We start from the raw sequence: 8,034 nt of genomic DNA, 5'->3' as shown, positions 1-8,034 counted from the left end.
GACGCCAGGTACTTGACCTACGAGATTTCGCATAGGTTGCCTGCCCGAGGGCAAGTTATTCCTTCTCCCGAGCCCGGCGAGAGCGTTGTGTTCGTGTCTCACCTCCGTCGGGGTTTAGGCTTCCCGATGGACCCCTTCATGAGGGGTCTCATGTTTTACTATGGGCTGGAATTCCATGACTTGGCTCCGGAGTCCATCCTCCACATCTCATCGTTTATTGTCGTTTGCAAAGCCTTCCTCCGCACTACGCCTCACTTCGGCTTGTGGCTCAAAACCTTCAATGTGGAGCCGAAGATGATTGAGGGGCGTCATGCAGAGTGCGGAGGGGCGGTCATAAGCAAGAGGGCCGATGCTCCATGGCCCGAGGGCTCCTTTCAGGAGGAGCTCAGCTTGTGGCAACAGGAGTGGTTCTATATCACCGCTCCCAGGGGCAGCAGGCAGAGGCCGCCGCCCGTCTTCCGCTCGGGCCCTCCACAACAGTTGACATCATGGGTCAACAAGGGGCGTGACTGGGGGCGTCCAAAGACGTACCCCTGTTGCAGGACCGGATTCGAGGCCTCCAAGAAAGGGAGATCAATCTAGTCGTAGTTATACAGGTTATGCTGATCCGGCGCCTACTGTCCTGCAAACGTCGCCCCCTCCGCCTGTGGGAATTTAATCCGGAGGGGCCACGAGATCTTCAACACTTTATGGGTTTGACACCCGCGGAGATGTACAAACTGTTCTTCGGATCGCAAGAGATGCGTCCGGACTTGACCAAGGACGCTGGCCTAAGCTGCAATCGCCCGGATACTCAAGTAAGTAGCCCTGTGTCCAGACACATTGTCCATCTATTTATCGTGGGTTTGCCTTTTGACAAGCTATCCCTTGGACAGGAGTGGATAGCGCAAGCAAAACTGATACGGTGTCCGGCCCCCCTCCCTGAGACCACGCAGGATCCCGTGTTAATCAAAATGTTGGAGGTTGCACCTTCGGAGGAGGGCGAAGGGGGGCACAGGGGAACTACCACCTCTGCCAAGGAGGCTTTCAGTAAGGAAGGAATCAAGAGTCCCTCCTTCCAGGGGGAGAAGAGGACAGCTTCCGAAGACCCGGAGGCCAAGGCCTCAAAGCGGGGAAAGAAATCTGTACCGGAAGGTCCTGTGCCGGGAAGAGCCCCGGCCGTACTATCTCCTCGGAGGAATCAGCCCTCCAGCGAGCCGTAAGTAAAAAAGGGGAAATTTGTAATAGTGGACACCCCTGCTTAATTTCTAAGGGTAACCGAAGTTTTCATCTTTGTAGTTCGGATCTCAGCCCGTCTCAGCACAGCTCATCTTCGGGAGACCTTCGTCCGGAGATGATGGAGAGTGAAACGCCTCCATCTGCCACCCCATCGTGCGGGGCGGACGACCCTGAGGTGTCATCGTGGAGGGTCTCCCAGAGTCCGGCGGGGCCAGAGAGTTCGGCACCCATTGGAGTACGGCCGGTGGAGCTGCAGGATTTGCTTAAGAGGGCGTCTATCTCAGAAGATCACCGCACATTAATGAGTACGGTGATTGAAAGGATCTCGTCCGCCGAGAGAGGGTTGTATGAGGCCGTCAGAAGCTTGCTGATGGGTTTTGAGGTATGCAAAAAATGACATACTTTTTGACAGTTTTGCACATGAAGTGCGCCCTGTACAGATAGTAGCCCCTGAAACTTGGTATGCTGTCGAAAGCGATAGCGTGCCAAGGATCAAAATCTCAGTTATAGAATGTCGCCTTTCCTATGCAGGTGGCGGAACATTCGGTGGCCAGCCGGATTGATGGATTTGCCAAGCTAAAGAGGCAACTCGACGTTGCGGATGCGGACATCTCGATGGTCAATAAACGACTTGATAAGTCACAAGGTATGTGGTTGCTCCGTGGTCGCCTAGTAAGGGAGCTGACGCCCACTCCTCACAATTTGTGTGCTTGATGCAGATGGTGCTGCTGCTGTGGAAGACCTTCGAGCAAAACTTGCTCGGGCCAAGGAGCAGGCCAGAAAAAGCGAGGCGGCTGCCTCGAAGGCAGCGGAAGAGCTAGAAGCCGAGAAGGCTGCTCACTGCCGAAGCAGGGAGGAGATGGCTGGAATGGCCGTGAAATTAAAAGTTGCTACCGACCGCCAGGAGGTTCTTGAAAGAGAACGCCGAGCGGAGCAAGAGGACCTGAAGAAGGCCGACGACGAAGCCAAGGATGCCCGTAGTGCGATGCGGGCTATGAAGGAGGAACTGCGTCAGATCGCAGACATTTTGGCTGGAAAGCCCTTTATGCTGCGTAGGAAGTTCATGGATCCGAAGTATGCTCAGCTGGGCCGATTGTACGGTGCGGAGGATCCTTATCTGAACTTGGCAGTGAGTGCGGCGGACGCAGTCGTGCACTTCTGAAGCCAGAAGGATCACGAAATGGAGGAGCTTTTCTGGTCTCAATTCCATAGTCCGGAGCGTCCACTTCCGTTGAGTGATCGGCTGGTTGAGTGGGCTGAGCTGAATAGATTGTCCGGACTTGCCATGACGGATGTGGTCGCTCATCTGTGGCCGGGAAGGCCCAAGCCGAAGAGTTATTTTGGCTTGTTGCAGCAATTCCTTGGGGCGGTGCCGCGTATTGGGGCGATGAAGCGGTCGGCGTGTATAGAAGGTGCACGGATGGCTCTTGCCCGTGGTAAGACATACTGGGCGGAGATGGATGCCACCGCTGTTGCATCCCGGGGTTCGGACAAAAGCCGATTCCCCACCGAGCACTATTTTGAGGAAGTCCTGTAGGGCGCTCGTTTAATAGAGTCACAGTGCTCGAAAGATGTTATGTTTGAATGACATGTATGATTTCTGAGATCATATTTATAATGCAATAGCTTTTTATACTTGTGTGTTCAAGTTTTGAACTATCTCCTGTGCGGCCGTATGTGTATGTATAATCTGAAAGATGGCAGTCTTTGGCTTCAGCCCCCACGCACATGGTGCGGGGGTGTTTGCAAAAAAAGCGCTTTTTCACACTTAATCCAACGTCTTGGTCCTTTTAAGGAGGTGGTAGCGTAGCAAACTAGGCAACCGGACTATAATGCTTTATCACTTTCACTTAGCCATAGGAGCTCGAATGTGGGGCTACTATATAGTCCCTGGCGGCACCGCTCTTCTCCGAACTCGGGGAGCGTGTGTGCCTGACCGGGAAGCGGTCCTTCGTCAAAGCGGAGGAATTCTAAACATTCCAATGGTCGATCGAGTGGTTGACCAGTCTCTCGCTATATCATGACAGTCAGTTTTCGACTTTCTCTACTGAGGTGCTCGCCCGGCCGAACCGGGGCACAATCGCAGTAGTTCTCCTGGTGCCGCGTTAGCCGATGATATGGAACGTAAGGCAGCAAAACACAAGAGCCGGGCAAACCCAACATTTGACCAAAGACATGATTCAGAGCTGATGCATATAAGGCCTAACTCGAGACGCCGAACACTCCCTGAGGTGTTCGGTCTTTATGATACCGGGCAGAACAATGCCCTAAGCCCCTAGTGTCCAGGTACAGGCGGGAACTTCTGACGCGGCCGATGCCAAAACGCCAGCCTCCTCCTCGGCTATGGTAGGAAACCGGGGGATGTGTATCAACAAGAGACAGTAAGAAAGGTTTCCGCAGGGTCTTAATCTGAAAAGAATCCTTGCAACGTGTCCCTACTGCACGTCTGCGCCTGTGTCTCCGTTGTGCCGTATCCTGGACGGGTGTAGCACGTGCTTCATCTGTAAAAGAGAAGGACTTAGTTTCTAGAAATATCATGCGAAGGTTGTATTAAAATAAAGTATAATTTGGAAGATGAAGAAAGTTGAGCGTTATTGGCTCTCATCATTTATACGCGCAGCCCCTTATAAAGGGGGTATGCGGCTGGGAAGCCCCTTGTTTATTTATGCCGGACTCGCCTAACCGTGTCCGGGGTCTGAATGACCTGTTTTTAGGGGCCTTGACCGCGTGGATCGGGCATTGTAAGTATAAGAGACTTGTAATGTGGTATTGCGTTAAAGCGGGCGAAAGTTTTGCGTCCCAATAGTGCTCGAAGGCCACTGTAAAATGGGGCGATATGGATAGTGAGCTTTTCGCGACGAAGGTTGTCGGATGAACCGAACACAACCTCTAGTGGTACAGAGCTCGTATGATTGGCTTGAAGGCCTGGCGTCACTCCTTTGAAGGAAGTGCTGTTATGGCGAATTGTCGTAGGGTTTATCCCCATTCTGCGGACGGTGTCCTGGTATGGCAGGTGCCGCGCTGTGCTTTCGCGTTATCACATGGAGTGAGTTCACTGTTTTGACTTCTAATGGGAAAGTCTTCTGTTTTCCGGAGTGCTGCATTTGGGGTTCGTCACTTTCGCTTGGTGTGTCGAGCCCCTTGTGTTCGGCGTTAAGTCGGCCGGACTGCTTGAAGACCCAACAATCTCTGTGGGTATGGTTTGCAGGCTTTTCGGGGGTACCATGTATTTGACATAGCCTGTCCAGAATCTTGTTTAGGTTGGATAGCTCGTCACTGTTGTCCTTGAGGGGCAGTGTTTTGTTATTCGGCCGAGGGCTTTTGAATCCGGCGTTGACCGCCGTACTGCTTGGGCCATTTTCCTTATTCCGACGCTGATCTTTTCTGCGTCGTGATTTCCCATTTCCATCCCTGACTTCGGATGTACTCGGGTCGCTGGTGCTGCATCTAGCCAGCCAGCTGTCTTCCCCCGCGCAAAAGAGGGTCATGAGGCTTGTTAGTGTGGCCATTGTTCTTGGTTTTTCCTGGCCGAGGTGTCTGGCGAGCCATTCGTCTCGGACATTGTGTTTAAAGGCTGCTAAGGCTTCAGCGTCCGGACAGTCGACTATTTGGTTCTTTTTAGTGAGGAATCTGTTCCAGAATTTGCGTGCTGACTCTCTGGGCTGTTGAGTTATGTGACTTAAATCGTCTGCATCCGGAGGGCGGACATAAGTCCCTTGAAAATTTGCTCGAAACGCATCTTCAAGCTCTTCCCAACTTCCAATGGTATTTTCTGGGAGGCTTTTAAGCCAATGCCGAGCTGGCCCTTTGAGCTTGAGGGGTAGGTATTTTATGGCATGGAGATCGTCTCCTCTGGCCGTATGTATGTGTAGGATATAATCCTCAATCCAGACTCCGGGGTCTGTTGTTCCGTCATATGCCTCTATGTTTACGAGTTTGAATCCCGCTGGAAATCCATGATCCAGTACCTCGTCGGTGAAACATAGTGGGTATGCAGTGCCCCTATATTTGGGTGTGCCATTGTCTTCAAATGCTCGGCGGGTCATATTGCTTCCTGGAGTCTTCTTTTTTGGCCCATAGATAGACCTGGCTGGGTCATCCTTTTTCCGAGGATCTTTAAGCTGATCATGTGCCGGCTTGTGTGCGGCACCCCTTGTTGCTCTTGGCCTGTCATCTGGTCGTCTATCCGGCCAGGCGGCTTCTTTCTTTTTTGACTGCGGGGGCTCTAAGGCCTCCTCGTCAAATTCGGGTAACAGCTTGCGCTTCGGGTAGCTCTTTGTCTGGTGACTAGCGCCATATTTATCTGCAGTGTTGAGTACTTTGCTCCATCTCATTCTGAGTGCGTCCTCCGCTGTTTTGAGCTTCCGCTTTTGCTTCTTCAAACTTCTTGCAGTGGCGACGAGCCTTTTATGAAGGTTCGTATGCTCTGGTGATGTGAGATCGTCTTCGCCGGGGATGGGTTGCTCGTCCAGTTCATCATGTTCGGATGGCTGCTTGGTGGCGTGTGCGTCGTCCACTGCTTCGCCCTGCTCTAGGGCCGGGTCCGTATGGGTGCCGTTTTTATCGAGGCCGGTCTTCGGGCGGCGCTTGCATCGCCGTTTTGGTTGTTTGTTGGGGGAGTTGTCCTTCGCCACGTCCCGTTTTTCCTCATTGTCGCTTCCTTTTGGTGTATCCACCATGCATACGTCGTGAGTTGGGGTGGCTTTCCAGTGCCCGGTAGGCGCTGGTTCTTGGTCGTCTCCGGCATTGTCGTCCATACCGTCGATGTCTTCGGAGTCGTAGTCTAGCATGTCGGTTAGATCATCGACAGTGGCTACCATGTGGGTGGTGGGTGGGTTTTGAATTTCTTCGTCGTCCGCATCCCAACCGTCCTGGCCGCAGTCCGGCCAGGGCTCTCCTGATAATGAGAGATACCTTAGCGAACTCAGGATGTCGCCAAAAGGTGAGTGTTGAAAGATGTCTGAGGCAGTAAACTCCATGATCGGTGCCCAACCGGATTCGATTGGTGGGGGCGCGGGAGATTCGGAGTCCGGTAAGGAGTCCGGCGCCTCGGAGTCACGAGCTTCATGAGGGACAAGGTCAGTGTCCGGCTCTATCGCCGTAGAGGTTGCAGCCCCCGAGGCGGCATCTAACCATCCATCCTCGATCTGCGCAGCCGGCTCTGAATTGAAGATCGGAGCAGGCTCAAGTGCGGCCTCCAGGGTATTGTCCGGCCGCAGAGCTAAATCATGCTCGTCGTGACAGTGCGGCACGCTCGGCTGTGGCTCGAATCCATCGAGGATCAAGTTGTTGGGGAACGTTGCAGAAAATTAAAATTTTTCCTACGGTTTCACCAAGATCCATCTATGAGTTCATCTATGCAACGAGTCATGGGAGAGAGATTGCATCTACATACCACTTGTAGATCGCATGCGGAAGCGTTCGAGGGAACGGTGATGATGGAGTCGTACTCGCCGTGATTCAGACCACCGATGACCAAGTGCTGAACGGACAACACCTCCGTGTTCAACACACGTACGGTATGGACGACGTCTCCTCCTTCTTGATCCAGCAAAGGGGAAGGAGATGTTAAGGAAGAAGGCTCCAGCAGCAGCACGATGGCGTGATGATGGTGGAGAGGCAGTACTCCGACAGGGCTTCACCAAGCGCTCAACGGAGGAGGAGAGGTGTTGGGAAGGGAGGGGCTGGGCCTTGGCTTAGGTGTTCAGCCCTCCCCTCGCCCCTCTATTTATAGGGGAAGGGGGAAGGGGGCCGGCCCCCTCTAGATGAGATCTAGAGGGGGGGCGGCGGCCAGGGAGGGGGCTTGCCCCCCAAGCAAGGGGGGTGCGCCCCCACTAGGGCTCCCCCCAACCCTAGGTGCATGGGCCCAAGGGGGGGGCACCCAGCCCTCCAGGGGCTGGTGCCCTGCCCCACGCGGCCCATGTGGCCCACCAAGAGGGGTGGACCCTCCCGGTGGACCCCCGGAACCCTTCCGGTGGCCCCGGTACAATACCGATATGCCCCCGAAACTTTCCGGTGTCCGCATGACAACTTCCCATATATAAATCTTTACCTCCGGACCCTTCCGGAACTCCTCGTGACGTCCGGGATCTCATCCGGGACTCCGAACAACATTCGGTAATCACATACAAGTCTTCCTTATAACCCTAGCGTCACCGAACCTTAAGTGTGTAGACCCTACGGGTTCGGGGGACACGCAGACATGACCGAGACGGCTCTCCGGTCAATAACCAACAGCAGGATCTGGATACCCATGTTGGCTCCCACATGCTCCTCGATGATTTCATCGGATGAACCACGATGTCGAGGATTCAATCAACCCTATATACTATTCCCTTTGTCAGACGGTATGTTACTTGCCCGAGACTCGATCGTCGGTATCCCAATACCTCGTTCAGTCTCGTTACCGGCAAGTCACTTTACTCGTACCGTAATGCATGATCCCGTGACCAGACACTTGGTCACTTTGAGCTCATTATGATGATGCACTACCGAGTGGGCCCAGTGATACCTCTCCGTCATACGGAGTGACAAATCCCAGTCTCGATCCGTGTCAACCCACAGACACTTTCGGAGATACCTGTAGTGCACCTTTATAGTCACGCAGTTACGTTGTGACGTTTGGTACACCCAAAGCACTCTTACGGTATCCGGGAGTTACACGATCTCATGGTCTAAGGAAGAGATACTTGACATTGAAAAAGCTCTAGCAAACGAACTACACGATCTTGTGCTATGCTTAGGATTGGGTCTTGTCCATCACATCATTCTCCTAATGATGTGATCCCATTGTCAATGACATCTAATGTCCATAGT

The sequence above is a fragment of the Triticum aestivum genome, chromosome 6B (assembly GCF_018294505.1).
Source record: "Triticum aestivum cultivar Chinese Spring chromosome 6B, IWGSC CS RefSeq v2.1, whole genome shotgun sequence".
In the NCBI taxonomy this organism is placed as follows: Eukaryota; Viridiplantae; Streptophyta; class Magnoliopsida; order Poales; family Poaceae; genus Triticum; species Triticum aestivum.
Note: the sequence above shows the minus strand (reverse complement) of the source record.